General features: G+C 36.0%; 1 long non-coding RNA gene across 1 annotated transcript in view; it reads left to right on the plus strand.

Annotated features, from left to right (window-relative positions):
- Positions 1-17,960, plus strand: part of LOC121028728 (uncharacterized) — a 62,758-nt gene that overhangs the window by 30,218 nt on the left and 14,580 nt on the right. The window contains exon 2 of the long non-coding RNA XR_005789409.1: positions 5,377-5,518. This is a non-coding gene — a long non-coding RNA (uncharacterized LOC121028728). The remainder of the gene's footprint in view (positions 1-5,376; positions 5,519-17,960) is intronic.

Consider the following 17,960-nt stretch of genomic DNA (forward strand, 5'->3'; position numbering starts at 1 on the left):
TTGTTTTATTTCTTAAATTTCACATGACTGAAATTATATGGTATTTGTCTTTCTCTGACTTATTTCACTTAGCATTATACTCTCTAGCTCCATCCATGTCATTGCAAATGGCAAGATCTCATTCTTTTTTTTATGTCTGAATAATATTCTACCTCTTCTTTTCTGGTCATATGTCAGTGGACACTTGGGTGCTTCCATAATTTGGCTATTGCAAATAATACTGCTATAAATATAGGGGTGTATGTATCCCTTTGAATTAGTGTTCTTGTATTTTGGGGGTAAATACCCAGTAGTGCAATTACTGGATCATAAGATAGTTCTATTTTTAAATGTTTGAGGAAACTCCATACTGTTTTGCACAGTGGTCACACCAGTTTGCATTCCCACCAACAGTCAAGAGGATTCCTTTTTTCCCCACATCCTTACCAACAGTTGTTTCTTATGGTTTTGATTTTAGCTATTCAGATAGGTATGATGTGATATCTCATTATAGTTTTTTTAAGTTTATTTATTCATTTATTTATTTGGTAAAGAGCGCAAGCAGGGCAGGGGCAGAGAGACAGAGAGAGGGAGAGAGAGAGAGAGAGAGAGAGAGAGAGAGAGAGAATCCTAAGCAGGCTCCATGCTGTCCATGCAGATCCCAACATAGGGCTTGATCCCGTGAACCAAGAGATTATGACCTGAGCTGAAATCAAGAGTTAGATGCTTAACCAACTGAGCCACCCAGTTGTCCCTGCAATTATTTTTCATATGATTTCCTGTACTTTTTATTTCAAAATCTGTAGATTGATTCAGTAACTAAAACTGCCCACTTTTCTGAAAACAACTATCAATAAAGGGATGTTAAAATATCTAGAAGCACAAGTTATTATATGTTTGCAAATCTTCAGATCTAGGATAGTCTCTTAGGCTACTTATAAAATAAAGTCTTGTTTATTTCTGTACCCCTTCCCCTTTAGCAGAAATGCAAGGGGTAATTTCCCTATTGTTACGACTACACTAGTTGTCTAGTATTTTATCTCTATCTTGGGCTTAGAGAAGTCCTGAAGTATCATAATCAATCAGGAAGGAGATTTCCTCAATAGGTTATTCAGTAAGGGATTGGTAAAAAAAAAAAAAAAAAAAAAAAAAAAAAAAAGCCTGTAACCCAGAAGACAACATTCCTGTTTACAATCAGTAAGTGAAGAGGTGAAGCATGGGTTCTAATTAAGTCCTTTATCATTGCTAAAGAGAGGATCAGCTAGAGTAGTGATATTCTCACTCAAGTCAGGGTTCCTGCTTACCCACCTTCCATTCTTTTTTGTTGTTAATTTTTTTTTAATGTTTATTATTTTTGAGAGAGAGAGACAGAGAGCAAGCAGGGGAGGGGCAGAGAGAGAGAGAGGGAGACACAGAATCAGAGGCAGACCCCAGGCTCTAGGCTGCCGGCACAGAGCCTGATGTGGGGCTTGAACTCACAAACTGTGAGATCATGACCTGAGCTGAAGTCAGCTGCTTAACCAACTGAGCCACCCAGGTGCCTCCCACCTTCCATTCTTTTCTGGGTACTGGAATAGTGCTCTTGGCATTAGTCCTTAATTAGATCTACCCACTTGTTTCTTCCCAGGCAGCAAGCTCTCTCTTGGGCTGTGAGGCACCTGGGCCTCCTTTTGGTACTCCCTTTCATTTACTCACCTCTTTCCAACTTTCTTTTAGCCAGGGATGGGGGGAAGGTGGTGGAAAACCCATTTCCTCTCTATTCAGGCTTCCCTTCCAGGCATTTTCCCTTTCCTCAAATTTAGTTCTCCTGTTTTTTTTTTTTTTCCCTCACGATAAACTTTGATGGCTCATTACTCTTAGAGATTGAATCATTAAGAACCAAAATATTAGTTCTTTTTCTTGATATTGAAACCCTGCCTCTAAGCGAGGGAAATGTTTGCATTCCATCATTCTCTGCATGAAAGAAAACAAAGAAAAAATTAAACAATTTAAGTTTGCATATTATAATAGCCATAAAATTGTGGTCTTGCCACAGAAAAATACTTAGTTGGGTAGCTATAGAAGGTGGAAAAATAGATATTTGAGCTGAACAGCTTCTCTTGTTACCCTTTTTTCTTAGGTTCAGAATGCAGAAGAAAGACTGTACTTGTCTACAATTCCAATAGAAACCACCTGAGGCCTGATGTGTGTTTCAGAGTTCAAAAACTTTTAGATTTTACAATGGTACCGTAAATTCATACACTATATGTGAATTTATTATGTAATTTCTCCCAGAGGGGCCTGGGTCAGCACTGCTTACTCAAAAATGTTAATTTTTTTGCTACCAACATATGAATATACATACTCTAGAATATCATACTCTGTAGAATAAAGTCTTTAAATAGCCTCTTGTCAATTCACATCAGCTTTTGCTACTAAATGATTTCAGATCAGATTATATTTTGCTACCAAATGAATATAAAATTGCTTTAGATTTTCGGAGCTTCCTGGATTTTGCAATTTGAATAAGAGATTTGGACTCATATTTCCTCAAATTTAAGATACCATCAATTATGAAATGCTCTATTCATTTAATGATAGTTTTGAGAACCAGAAAAATAAATGTTTCACTTGCTATTATTTTATGTGTTTTTACTTTGTTTTATGCTATCTTAGTTTATATATCTGATTTCATTGTATGTGGGCAGTGAACATGGTGTGCATAATACCAGGGTTTTCTTTTTCTTTTTGTATTTTGTTGAACCTTCCTTTGTTGAACTTGGTTATTTATTGTAAATTTACTTATATTAGAATATATGTACTTATATATACTTACTTATACTTATATACCCCTCCCACATACCTATATATGCATACTCTGGTGTGTATGTATATGTGTATACATGCAAGTATATACATAGATACACATTAAATATTTGTATATATTAGCAAATGTTATGTTATCCAGATATTGTTGATACTTATTTGAATTGGCTTGATTTGGGAACTCACTTATGTTCATTGTTAGTTACTAGAGTGTCATTGCTTCTAGACCCTCTCAGTAGAAGGTAGAAAATATATCTGTGGCATATAAACATGTACACACATATATTATGATACATGCATATCTATGTTTGTTTATGTATCTACCCATATAAATATTAAAACAAATGAGTTCATACTGATACCTCCAATTCCAGTTTAACAGCTCAGGCCTCTTTCTAGCTTTCCTCTTTTTCATTTTTGTGACTCACCTCTTCCCCTCAACCCTCCTGTATGTAGCTAATCTCCTGACCACAGGAGCCATATCTTTGGCCTTTAGCTTCACCATCATCACTTCATCGTTCCCCTTTCCCTGTCCTTATGGGTACTTGACCCCTGTTTCCACTGCCCCCTCCGTGCATACGTTGCTGGTCCCTTGGTCTATTACCTCTTCAGCAACAGGCCCTTCACTACTTCCTGTCCCTTTGACCAGGCTACCACCTCCAAAGAAAGAGAAGTCGAAGAAAAAGGAAACCAATTAGGTAGAGGAAAAAGAGGAGAAATAGAAGGGTTTACGTCCTATCTTTCATGGCCTGAAATTTTACTCCAAAGTTTCTAGACTTGGATTTTTTTCTTACTGAATTATTTTTCTGCTAATGCTTGGTGAACTTTTTTGACAAAGGAATCTCATCACTTAGTTCTTAGAAATAAATTCTTTGCCTCTATTTCTCCAAACGTTGCTATTCCTGTTTGTCTTTTCTCTCCTTTTATGGAAATTCTTTAAGTCAGGCATTAGAACTTCTGAATCTATCTGCCATGTCTCTCAAAATTTCCTTCACAGTTTACATCCCATTGTCTTTGTTTTATGTTCTAGAAGAAGTCCTCAGTGACATATTACAGTTTACCAATTTACTCTGCAGTAGATCCAGTGTTAGTCTATTCATTAAGTTGTATATTTTAATGAGTATATTTTCATTTTAAAAACCTTTAACTACTGAGAACAAACTGAGGGTTGATGGGGGTGGGAGGGAGGGGAGGGTAGGTGATGGGTATTGAAGAGGGCATCTTTTGGGATGAGCACTGGGTGTTGTATGGAAACCAATTTGGCAATAAATTTAATATATTAAAAAAAACCTTTAACTGATTTTTTATTGCTATTATTCTTGTTTCATAACTACTTGTTCTTGCTTTTAAGGTATTTGATTAAATTATGTGCTTTATTTCTCCTACAGTATGAAATATTCTTTAGAGACGTCTCTATTAACTCATTCCTCAGGCATAAGATTTTTCTTGTGAGCTGAGGGGCTGAGTTTGTTAGCAATCTTTCATGGTGTTGCTATGGGATAAATACATTTTATTTAGACATTTATCTTCCATGACAGAATTCTCCTGCACGTATGCTAGGCTGTGGCAGTCTCCCAATGGTATCCAAATTGACTCTCAATGGGAATGATGTAGTTCTCCTGATACAACATAATGTGGCTATAGCAAGGACAGTATTTTCTTTCAGGATGACTGTCTTAACTGCTTAGCACAGTAACTATGACATGCTCCAGATACAAAGGGCCCAAAGAATTTTTGCCTATAATGACTTCCAATTATGATGCCTTCCCACACAGTGGATTCCTGAATGCCTCTTAAACTTATGGCTGTCAGTCTTTCTTTCAATGACATCTCATAGATTTACATCCACCAAGAGTTTCCTTTCTCATTAAGATTTTTCTTCCTTCCCCCCTTCCTTCCTTCCTTCCTTGCTTTCCTTCCTCCCTCCCTCCCATTTCCCTCCCTCCCTTTCTTCCTTCCCTCCATTTCCCTTTGTTCTTTCCTTCCTTCTTTTTGCTATTCTCTGGTTTTATGCGTGAAGTAGAGATATCGGCATGTAAGTCTATATCTTAGAACCAGAATCTGTTAATAAAATAGTACCTGTATGTTAATAAATTTAAGTAAACAATGGCATTTTATATCTTTGGCTTCATAAAGATTGAATCTATATATTTGAAGTCTAAAGGCTCTTCTGGATCATTCTTATCTATGGGCAGTCATATGTAGCACCCTGTGGAAAACACACTTTCTAGGAGACTAACTTCTTTAACATGTTTAGGATTGATACATTGATACTATAACATGGGAAAAGACTGGGATTGTGTAAGCATTGCCTATTTGATTAAACTCATACTTTCTTCTTATCTTTAATTGAATTAAGAATTTCTACAAGTTAAATAACCTCTCTTGAAAGTCAGCCAAAGATTTTTGAAAGATAGCTATTGGGGAACTGACTGTGGCTCTCTATAAGCATGTATCATGTGCCCCAATCTCTCCTGGCCTTGAAAGTTTGATGATTTATTAAACAGTTTGGCAATTTTTGTTGCCTTTAATTGCATTGCCCGACTTCTGCCAGGTAATCTTTTCTTCTGCTATCACAATGTTTCATTTCAGTGCTGTTTCATAATGCAGTAATTTTGAAAACATTCTAAATGAAAATTTGGAATCTGAATTTAAGTCAATGTGCAGCTGTATAATGTGTGACCCCAGTGCAAAAACAGATCACAACTTGAAGCAAGGCTCTTCTTTTACTTAGGTAAGTTTTGTCAATGTGTAGTCAATGCCAGCTATATCACAACTTACTCCTCAAAGTTTCTTTGGACATAAAGTGTGAAAAAATATGCTTTAGTCCAGGAAATATGGTATTTTTGTTAAATATCTAATATGCTGAATTAGAGAATAGAAACAAAAAGGACATAATATTCATTGGGTAAGAAGAAGCAACCAAATTGTTCTTTCAGAGAGGTGTCTTCTGATTGTGTGAGAAAGGAGGGTTAACTCCAAATAGCTTCAGAAACAGAACATATTGGCTCATGTAACAGAGAATCTAGGGGTTTGATGCAGGACTCAAATGATATCAGAGCTTAGTTTTGACATTTCTCTGCATTCTTCTATCTCCTGGGCTGGCTTTATTATCTGGGTAGCTCTAGACCTAACTTTTCTAACATTCAAGTCCATAGGAAAAGGGAGACAGTGTCTTCTCTGGTGGTTTCCACACAAATCCTGGGAACCATTGTAATGGGACCAACTTGGGTAATGTGATCCCCATCCAATCTCCTGGGGGATCTGTTGTTCTAATTGGCCAGGGGCCAGGATGGTGGTATGCTACCCAAAATATACCGATTGATTGTTAAGAGGTGTGTAACTACTTTGCCAAGGAAACTGTGCAATTTACTCAAAGAAGTAGGAGATGAAGATCAGGTGGTCAAGACCAGTACCAAAATATCTTAGATATATGGGTGGATATGGAAGCCAGAGAGAATAGGATAAAAGCTTCTAATTGTAGATTCTGAAGGTGGCTATCATTTCCTATTTGATAACAGAATTTTATCAAATTATGAACATTTTTCAAGGTCTCTAATTAGTTCTCTATCATCAATCTTACATAACATTCCTCTTCTTATAGGTAGATTAAAGACTATTTAAGATCAATCTAAAAAAAAAAAGAAAGAAAAGAAAAGAAATATATAGGAATAAAACAGAAAAAGGAAATGTTTCCTTAATTGATCCAAGTGCACTTAAGACTCTTATTATTTAACATGATGCCCTAGAAAACTAATTCCATTGCTCCTGTTGTCTCTGGTAAGTAGGTAAATAGTAGCAAAAATTCTGTTTCCTGGCAAACTAGGGGTAAACCACACTATATTGTTTGCTGTTCTCATAAATCCCAAATGCAGTATGCTGCTTCTGGTCACAACTCAATTATTGTTGTTTACCGACCCATTCAGTAGCATAAATATATGTAAAATATGATTGTAATGTGGTATTCTAGCCTCAAAGCTGATCTACTACACCTTCCTCTGAGATCTTAACACAGATAAGCAGTACAGCAAGAAAATAAGCAACTATTCCCTTTTGTAATCAACAATACCCTTGGCCTTTCCCTGTCACTCTGCCCCTCACGCCCACACCAATGGGACCAGATAAACATATGGAACTGAAATGTTCTCTTCTTGAATCATAAGATCATAACTATGCTTGAGTGTTATCAGTCTTTCAGCTTCACTAAGGCTTTGCACTAATAGATGTGAGATGTAGTCTGTCTTAAGGGTATTTGTGTTATAAAAGGAAATTCTTGAGGACTCTAAAGAAGCTCTAGGAGCTTTAACTGGAATGGTGGGAAGAGAGGTTCTTTGAAGAGGGGTTGGGGGGGTGGATACCCTATTCCCACATTTTCAGTGGAGCAGCAGACACAGACCAGGTGTTTTTCATAGTGTTTCTTCTATAGATTTAACCTAACTGCATCAAAGTGCATCCACTTCTGGGCATGTTGTGTGTGTGTGTGAGTGACCTAAAGATACTAGAATTCTTCCCTCTTCCAGTTCGTGAGAGAGTGAATAAATAGAGACTTGGCAGCCGCCTCACAGAGGCTGCTGACACCTGCTCCAGACAAATCCCAGGGCAATGTGCTTTCCATCTTCATTGCATGTTCTGCACGAAGAACTAAACTTTGTTTATCCTCCATCCTACTACAGATTATATTTCATGGCCAGCTGGTTCCCTTTGAGGCAGAATTTGGCTCCTGAAATATAGTACTTGCCTAGGTAAATGTTTAAGTTGTTTAACAAAGAACATAAAATCACTTTTCACTTTTCATTAGTCTAATAGGGACTATTCATATGTTTCTTGACAAATTTTTTTTTGCTCCCTCCCCTCAGAACAGTATAAAGAGACCAAATATTTTATCATCGTGGAAGGAATTCTTTCTACTTTATCATTATTCACATCACTGTCCTCCTGAGTCTGTGAATATGATCATAATAGGTCTAGAGTTATTGGCTTTCAATTAATATAAACATTCTCAATGAATTTTGGAGCGAGGCTTTTTTCCTTTTTAGTGTATTTCCCTTTGGTGTTATTATGTAGTACTTTCCATACTCACCTCTGTCATGATAGCCTTGTGTGCTTAGAATTAAAAACTTAAGTCCCAATGAAAAAAACTTAAGAAGTATATATGCTTCTAAAGATCCATAATCATCTCCCCAAGCCCTGCAGTGAATACCCATAGTATCTATTGCAGCACTGTGCACACATTATGCATTCTGTCATGCTTGTTATTTGAGTGAAAAAGATGTACATAGTTTTGAGTTATCTATGTTACTATCCCCAAATCAAAAATAGATCATAATATTAGCTCCTTTCATAAATCTTCCATTATGGGTTATTTTGATGTTTCTGCTGCTCATTTTCACAGAGCCCTAACCTGCCAACGTGGGCTGGATCCTCATGAATGCAGTGGACTCGGATGTGACAAAGCTTCAGACTGTTTCATTAGGTCCAGTTTGCCTGGTTTCACATAAAAAAGGGAGCCTAGAAGTGTCAGTCCCTGAAGATCAGAAAGCAGCCACCATGAACTAAGCTAAATGAGACACCTCTGATTTTTCGGGCATGACTGAGAAACTGATGGCACCACAGCTGTGTAGGGAGAATGCAGAGCAGAATGGAGTTAGGCTGTCTAGGTTCAAGAACCAGATCTTCCCAATTATGAGTGTGTACTTTTGGATCAATTATTTAACATCTCTAAGGCTGTTTCCTTGCTTGTGAAATGGAGATAATAATAGTATCTAACTCACAGGGTTGATGTGAGGATTAAATGAGATCATGCTATTGAGAGAACACGGGACAGAGCCTGGCACCAAATAAACACTCAATGAATGTTAGCTGTTAAGTCCTGTCTGCCGTAACTACTCCTTGACTCTGAACTACTAAAGCCCTTGGAATCTGCAGTGCTCATTTTGGCACTTGATCATGCATTAATTCATCTATCACCATCTATTGAGGTGACTTTAATCCCTATTGGAGGGCTGAATATGGCTCACATAGTGTTTAAGATAGCAGATTGCCTATTTTAGTGCTCTGCGCATTAAACTGACCTCTGGTAAATATTTATTCAAAGCTCTAAGTCAATACTAAAAAAGCTAAAGGAATATCGTGTTCTATTAATGCAGAAAAAGTGTCCAGTTTATAGAAGCCCTGCTTTATTCCTCATTGCTAGGATATTGGGTTTAATTATGGGAATCGATACTCTGAGAATGATTCTGGCAACAAGAAGCAAGAAGAGGAGGGTCTAGCAACCTTACACTATATGAGAAATGGCTGAAAGGACTGGATAAGGCAGGGGATGAGAATGTCTGTTTCTTTGGTGTTAGATGCTATTGGAGAGGTTTGCAGTTTTTTGATTTCTATTTGTAGTCAATTTTTAATTCAAATCCCTTAGGCAGGATTGGGGGTAGTTCCCATCAAGGGTTACCACACTTTAAAAGCTCTTACTCTTGGGGTGTCTGAGTGACTCTGTTGGTTAAGCATCCAACTCTTGATTTTGGCTCAGGTCACGATCTCATGGTTCGTGAGTTCGAGCCCCACATCAGGCTCTGTGCTGACAGTGTGAAGCCTGCTTGGGATTCTCTCTCTCTCTCTCTTTCTGCCCCTCCCCTGCTCTCTCTTGCTCTCTAAAAAAAAACAAAAAACAAACAAACAAACAAAAAAAACCAGCTCTTACTCTTGTAGTTACTATGACTTTATTTTTAAGTCAGCTTTATTGTCCTTGCCTTGTGCCCCTCCCACCCCTCACCCCCCCACCAAATAGTGCTCCCTAGAGGCTCTTGGTCTTTGCTGAGGGAGCATCTAACCAGTTTGCTGGGGTGCCTCAGCATTGCTGAATGTGGAGTCAAACTCTCACCATGCTCTTCTCCCATAGGCTCAGTGGGTTCTAAAACAATGGAGTAGAAACAGGTGGGAAATTGGAACTAACAAACTGTAGTTAGCCAAGGGGCTTGGATTCATGGTCAGTAAGAGAGAACTGGGTTGGACAGAGTGGGTTCAAAGCTTTATCTTTTTGAGAACATGTACTTGGTTTGAAGGCAAACTCTACAACTTTGCAGCTTAACCCTACGCTCAATTTTAGACTTCCTGAAACCTTGAAGATTCTTTCTCTCTCAAGTGATTGTGCTTCATAGTTTATTTTAAATTATTAGTGCAAAAAAGAGTGTGGTTTTTCTACAAAATAAAAAAAATTGTCATGTTTATACTATATTTGGTTTGGAGACTAAATATCTAAATATGTTGGTCAAACTATCAGTGGAAGTACCGAGAACTGCTTTATTTCATGATCCGATGTTTGGGATCATTGAATTTTGCACTTAAAAAACCAATTACTTTGATTTTATGTTCATTTTTGTTGAGTGCAGTTTCAGGCTGTTACTTGCAAGTCCATCCCCATGTGGGTTCTCCTGCCTTCTAAGCTTTCTACCATCCTGACTTTAACTCTAATGGTGGCTCAGCTGTGTGCTTGAATGTTTTGCTAGTAACTCAAATTTGCTGATTTCCCATCACAATGGTATTCTCCATTACTTTTTGTCTTGTAATTCATGTAATTGTAGGATGTTTGTTTGATGTAAACTCTTAGTCCTTTTTGGAAATATTTAAAACACTGTGTTCTTTGGGAGCACATGAGGAATAATATTTTAGCTTTTATTTTCACTGAGCCCACATTAAGCCAAGGTAATTTTGTTCCATGTTGTGTAATGTTCTCACTTGTGATTATTTCTGCAGGTTTCTCATTTTCTTTTTTAAATCACGACAACTAAAGGGCAACAACAGCAGCTGGAGTTACGTTTGTCAGACATTTTAGGTTAGTTTTCCCCTTTGCATGACCAGGATCCAATGACAGCACCCAGCTGGGTACATGTTGAGATTGCCACCCACTGGTGAAATAGAGAATTTTCATTTCATGTGTAAGAAAACACATTCATTTTCTGTTTTCAGAGTAGGAATTCATATATTTAGGTCCTTTAAAAAATATATTTCAAGCTCCATTAAAAGAATAAAGAATTTCATTATTATGAAACAATTTAAAGCTTTATGGGAAGAATAAAAAAGTCACCATTATAAAACCATTTAGAAACCTTTATTTACATCTCTTGTATCCCCTACAAAGGGGTGAAATGAAAAAAAAAAAAAAATCTTGGAATTAATTATGCCAAGAGTGCTATCAGTGGTTGCTGTTGAATACTAAGATTAAGAGGGATTAAACTAATTTTTGTTGCCTCTTTACATTTTTATTTACTTAATTTTTTTTTTCTGTAGAAAGCTTGCATTGCTTTAAAAGAAAATATAAATCCAAAGAGGGAAAATAGCAATATGTGTGTATATAAATCGAAATGTAAGTCTTCAATAACAGCACTTTATGGAGTGTTAAAAAAAAAAAAGCACCACCTTAAATCAATGCCACATTTAACTAAACAGATACAAAAGGAACAAAAGCTCTGAGATTGAACTGCGGCTTTCATCACTCCGCTAGCACAAATTTTAAATTCAAATGCATACATAAGAATTTATTATGTGATAAAGATGCCATTTCAACTTCATGTGCAAGGATGCTTGGTTACCTCACATCATTTACCAAATAAATTCCACATGTGAAAATTAAAAACATAAAATAAAATAAATTTCAAAATACATAAATGAACATTTAAGCTAATCAAAAATGCAATGGAAAAAATTATAAAGGAAAATATTGAAAACTTCTGTGTAAGAGTATTACCATAAAGCAAATGAGAACCTGGGGAGAAAATATTTATAGCATATAGAACTGACAAAATAAATATTTTTTTAAAAAAAGCCTGTGAGCACTTGAAAAAAAAAGTTCAACCTCACTACTAATCAAAGGATTGCACATTTTTTGGAAATGAAAAATTTTGCTATAAATTGGCCACGATTTAAAAATATCAATGTTGTCAAAAGTACTCCATACTATAGAACTACTTTGCTATTTAAAATTATTCCTTAAAAAGATATAATAACATGGAAAAATACCCATATCAAATTTAGATTATAAATAGGGTTTAAATAATAATGCAGTTTATCTGTATCTCTCCAGGAAAACATTATTCCAAATGTTTAAATGAGATTATTTATGTTATTAGAGTTATTGGTGATAATTTCCTTTTTCATGCATATTTGTATTTTTTAACTTTTGGCAACAAAAAATTTCAAATATATAAAATGCTCATTAAAATTCATTTAATTGGATTACAAAATAATACATGTAGTTCGATTACTATTTTAATAAGATAAAAATCATATGTATATATATACATTTCTGTATTTATAATTCATATATGTAGATTAAAATTGTTTTAGAATTTAGTAGTGATATTTGTATGGCTATTTGTTTATATTTCTATGGTTATAGGTAATTATTCATCATTCATTATGTAATTATTTTACTACTGATGAACAAAAATGTACATTGTATATACTGAAAGTCATCTTTAGGACGATAGTTAAAGACATGTAAAATATTCATGGACACTTAATGGTTGAAAGAGGGAAAAGTATAGGCAGTATATGCAGTTTGTTGACAGTGTGATAGAAGTAGAAGCATATATCTATTTTATTCATACATATATATGAATAGACTTAAAAACTTGTGAGAGGAGTGTTCTAAAAGTTCAACTGTGATTATAGTACTATGAATATAGTTGATAGTTTTCTTATTTATTTTTCTGACTTTTTAACTAGAAACAATAGGGTCTGTACATGTATGTCAAATATATACATTGAATTGCATATTTTAAATATATGCAGTTTATTATGTTGGTTATACTTCAATAAAGTTGTTAGAAATATATAGTACAAAATTGCTGCTCAAAAACAAGACAGAAACAACTCTCCTCTTTCTAAAAAGAAAATTTAATGTTTAAAAAGTGTGGTGTCAGTTTTTACTAGCCCAACTTTCATTCCATCCCATTTGTAGATATGTAGAATACTTAAGACATTTCAAAATATTTCTTCACTGGCATTTGGGACAGTAATGAATCAGCACTTTAAACTGGGTTCCATAAATTTGGATCTGCACATTCTTTTCTAGGGTATGGAGAGTGGGGTAGAATATTTCTACCTATCAAAATAATGTTAATCCCTATCATGTGCAAGGAGCCAAGTACCTTGTGGAAACATTTAGCTATTTTTCCATCAGAATAAGGTCATTTCTTATGATTAAAAAATTTAAACAAGCAAACAAACATGATTTGACTTTTCAGAAGGAAACCACTTACTCAGATATTAGAGTCTCTCATTAACACATCCTGTGCTTCAGCAGTAATTTTATTGATTATGTGAACTGTTAAATAGTCCATCTGCAATGCAAATGTGACTTTAAAATTAAAAACCTGACATCAATTTATTTTCCTCCAGCAAATTCAGAGCTAAATTAAATAAAACCCTTGATTTGAGGCAGCCAGCCTTTTCTGATAAAGCTTTCAAATATCCGGCATGTTAAAAGTGTGTTGCTAGGTACGTGAAAGATGATACTAGACAAAGAACGACACTGTTTCAATCATTTTTTAATAAAGGAAAATATACAGCTCTCCTGTGTAGCTGCACACTGCTTGACTGGTGGGCAATACTAATATGTGTCCAGAGATATGATGATGTATCTGCTAGTCTTGCCGAGCTGTGCTGAGACCTCTTGTACAGATGCTCCTGTGTGACAGCCGGCTGTGTAGTCTGCTCTGCCTTACTTGCAAGGCTTGCACTCTACAAACCAAGCAGCTAATTTTAAAATAGGAATGCATGGCACAGTCCTAAAGAATGGATGAAAATACTCATCCCTGAGGCATATCACGAGTTGATTGTAATAAAAATTGCTTAATTATTTATTAGTAGTTGCTTTATAAATTACTCTGGTTTTGCTGAAGGGTATAAACTGTGAGATGGGAGAGAAGAGCTAGAGAGGTGAAATTGTCAGGGGACACTGCAGTTAAGGGTTTCATATACCACACAGATGCCTTTTGACTTTATCCTGTAAGTGATGTGGAAACAGAAATCTTTTAACAGGAGATTGAAAGGTCAGATTTGTGTTTTCCCTGTGTGATGGGAGATGGATGTGAGAGGGACAGGAAAAGAGGCAGGTAGCAGTTAAGGTGAAAGACCGCAAAGCCTAAAGTGAGAAGTACAGGGGAAAAAGATGGGAGGAAGCACCAAAATATTTGAAAGGGAAAACATGTAGGGAAACCCTTCAGAAAGATCTGGTAAGTGAATATGGGGCCAGAGATAAAGTAGAGGAAAGAATTGAGTTTTCCTCTTTGTATAACTGGATGGATAGTTCGCACTGTTAACGGATATTGAAATCACAGGTGCTGATGATGCCTATTAGAAGGGGGAAACCTAAGTGGCTGGTTGACCTACTTTGCTAATGGATACATGCAGTCACTTAGAAATTTTACAAGAGCAAATTGTATAGATAGACATGCAGTAAACAATGACAGTAAAATTATAGACAAAGCCCTCCAACTAAATCACAAAAGGCCCCGAAAGCATAAGAACCTTTTTATGAAGCTGATGTCAGAGACATGGACAGAAATGGAACAATTAGATTGCATTAATTGTATTTGTTATGTTGCAATGGCAATGATTTTCTCACAGTAATAATGAGCTCTGTTATAATGGGCATTCACCTTGTATCCCACCTATTCATTCATTAGAATGAGGGTTTTTTCCCCCCTTTTACAAAGTAAATACACAATAAGATCAAATAAATTTTGATGATTGCCAACAGATGGTGAGGGGCTCAACCTCAGACCATCTGATCTTTTGCTTTTCAGTTCTTTCCGGCTGTTCTTTCTACTTAATTACCTTCCCCTCACTTCCTAATCCCTTCCATGTAATTCTACACCAAGATTGGGTCTAGCACTCTCTATTAATTTTCCACAGCCTACACTCCTTTCTGATAAGATATTCTTTCTTTGTAGCTGTGTTGCTAATGGATCTAAACAGTCTGGTTTTAGCAGAACCTTTCAATCCTACTTGAACCATGTCTTTGCTCAATTTATTAATTCAGTTTAATGCTGAGAATTTAAAACTGACTCTTACAGTTTAATCTCATTTCACATCTGACACAATGGATCAACCACTAGTAATTTTACACAAGCAAAGAACTATTTTAACTGACCTGTCTTTGAAATCCTTCTCATATGAGACATTTATTTTTTCCAATCACTAAAACAGACTTACCAGAGTGATATATGTGTTTCAGCGAGAAATTTCCTCTATTACATGAATGCATCTATGCATTTTTTATGAATGAAGCAGGGAGAGTATTGCTGTAATAGGGTTTTTTAAATGAAATTTTAGGCAAGTGCATGAAGAGTAGGAATTCACGGAAGCTCAACTCAGAAGGCATCTCCTAACATAATGTATTATAGACTCTGTATGTGTATTTACATAATCCGTATCTAGAGAAGACCTTCTTTTTTCTTTTGACAAGTACAGTTTAATGTCCAGTTCAATATAATAAGAAGGCTGTTTCCATGTCCCGTTCGATAGTCCCCAAGAACACTGCTTTACAGAGGTAGACTAATAGAATTCTGTTGATTCAGACTTCCTGCATTATACATGTGCTCTCATGTTTCTGTCCTGTTTAGCAGTAGTTTGTTTCACCAAGTACTTGTTCTTTTGGTATAGAGATTGCATACCAAAAACTATACATTGTAAGCATTTGTAATAAAATAAGGCTTAGTTTGAAAGGTATTTTAAAGGTATCATCTGTGTTGTGAGTGCCATTTAAAAACAATCAGTATTTTTTTCTGATAATGAAAGCAAAAATGTTCATTTAAAAAAGTTTTAAAAACAGAAAAATTAGAGGAAAGAATCCCAACAATACCGATAATCTCACTAGAGATTATGGCTGTTAAATTGTTGCATATACCCTTTCTGGATCTTGTATGCATATCTGTTTAAAATGAAAATTTTAAAACAGACTGGGACTTGTATATAATGATTTATACAGATAATTGCTACACACATTTAACTTATGTGAACTTTGCTCTGTGTGTGTGTGTGTACAACAATTAAATAGATTAAAAAAAAATTTCCCCTTTATTGTGTTCATGAGCATATTCCCCAGAATAAGCATGAGATGGCTGATATGAATTGACTCTTTCTTCAATCTCTGTGTCTCAATTCCTGTATGTCTCTTATAGTATGTGCATCTTGCTACAGTGACTGTGACTCCAGTGGTAAAAATATATATTTTTCCTACAACACAGTCTAACCTCAAGCCAACTTCTCTGATGCTCACAGACACAGTTATCTATTCTAATACTAAAAAGAAAAACTATGATGAAATTATGGTATTTGGTACCAACCTGGAGATTTTCAAGGATAATGTTAACTATATGAGATTTTTTCATCATGATTGAAAAGCCTATCTGCTGCATGAGATGCAACTTCCTTGTAATCTACTTGTTTATTTTAGTATAGAGTTATTAAGTTCCCCCCCATATCACTAAGTACTCTTCGAGAACATTCTTAATAACTGCATCGCAATCTATCATATGGATGTGCCCTATCTACTTTAACCAATCTACTATTATTAGACATTTGGTTAATTTCCAATCTTTTGCTATAAATAAGGCTATGACAACTGTTGTGCCCGAGATATGATACGACTGTCAGCCATTATTTTGCACGTGTACTTACTGCTGTTGTAGTGTCTTCCCTTCAGGCACTTCCACCACGTTCATTCTGATAAGATACAGGAGGCAGGAGAATGTGATTTCTCACAATAACCAACTGGGGATTGACTCCAATGGAAGAGGAGGCAATAAAACATGCATTTTTAATACAACCTTTTGGTGTTCCTTGGTGGCTCCTTACGATGACACCTCCTGTGCAGAGGGTTAGATTGGCACTTAGTCGTGTGAGCCAGTTCAAAGAGGGGATTTGCAGTGGCTTTTTTGGGAGCTCCACGGTTCTGCTTCCTTCTTTCAGCTTCATGCTGCAAATAGGCACGGCATTTCTCAAAGTTAGAAGACTTCTAACTGCGATTCATGTGCTTGTCTTTCATACTGGCATAGCTCTCCCTCCAAGCCTAGGTTGCTCTGGGCAGCTGCACTAGAGGACAGCTATGTGTTCACACTTGAGCGGTGGAAGAAAAAGTAGTCTCACAGCTTTATGAGAAACTCTTCATACAAACTGTGCTTGTTCAAAAGTCTTTAGAAAACTTAAGGATTCATTTCCTAGGATACATTCCAAGGTGTGAATAATAAGTGGTCAAAAGTATAAACATTTTTAAGGCTTTTGATACATACTGATAAATTGCTCTCCAGATGTTTTGTACCAACTTATACTATGCCAGCTGTAAATGAGACTGATCTTTTGGCTGAAACACTATCTTTTTTTTTTTTTTTTTTAAGAAGCATCGCCATACACCGGTTAAGATTTTACTTTGTGTTTCTTTACTAGACAAGTTGAACCTTTTTTTTTGTATATTTAATGACATTTTGTTTTGTTTTGTTTTTCCTAAAATTCATGTTCTTTGTCCAGTCCCACCCCCACCACACCCAAGGTTTTTTTTTTTGTTGTTGTTCAAGTGTTTTGTTTTTAAATTAATGTCTAAGAACTTTTTGTATTTTATGTTCTTATCTAAAGACAAGTACTGAAACCACATGAAATAAGGTACACATTTTTCAGGAGGGAGGGGTGACAGGAAGAGTATAGGAGGATAGACAGGGTGCAGACCTCCAAATAGAGATGTTGCTTATGGCCTTTGGTGCCCTCACCCCCTTGAAAAAGTGCCCCACCCATGGCTTCTGACTCCTAGGTGGCCAGGTGTTATACCACATGACTTTAATGATCACAGCTGATGGGATGTCTACTCAAAGGTCATCAGTTAATAGACTGCCAAGGGATTTATGAACTGCACCAGAATCTCTTCCAAAGGAATTAGGATAGAAAAAAAAACAAAACTGCCAATTAATAGTGGATCTAAAAAGACAAACATGCAGAATATGAATGAACCAGATTAGTAGTAGAGCTGCAGAGAACAGAGTCACCAATTCCTGCCCCTGAGATCTCTAAAGCCACCTTAAATGGAGTCACATTCCAGCTCCAGTTCCAGCAAAGCTGTTTATCTTTCCCACTCTAAGCATGTCCCTGTCCCATGAGCTTCCTGGACACATCTCTATTATTTACAA

This window comes from Herpailurus yagouaroundi, unplaced genomic scaffold (genome assembly GCF_014898765.1).
Source record: "Herpailurus yagouaroundi ecotype Mexico unplaced genomic scaffold, PumYag 100, whole genome shotgun sequence".
Classification (NCBI taxonomy): Eukaryota; Metazoa; Chordata; class Mammalia; order Carnivora; family Felidae; genus Herpailurus; species Herpailurus yagouaroundi.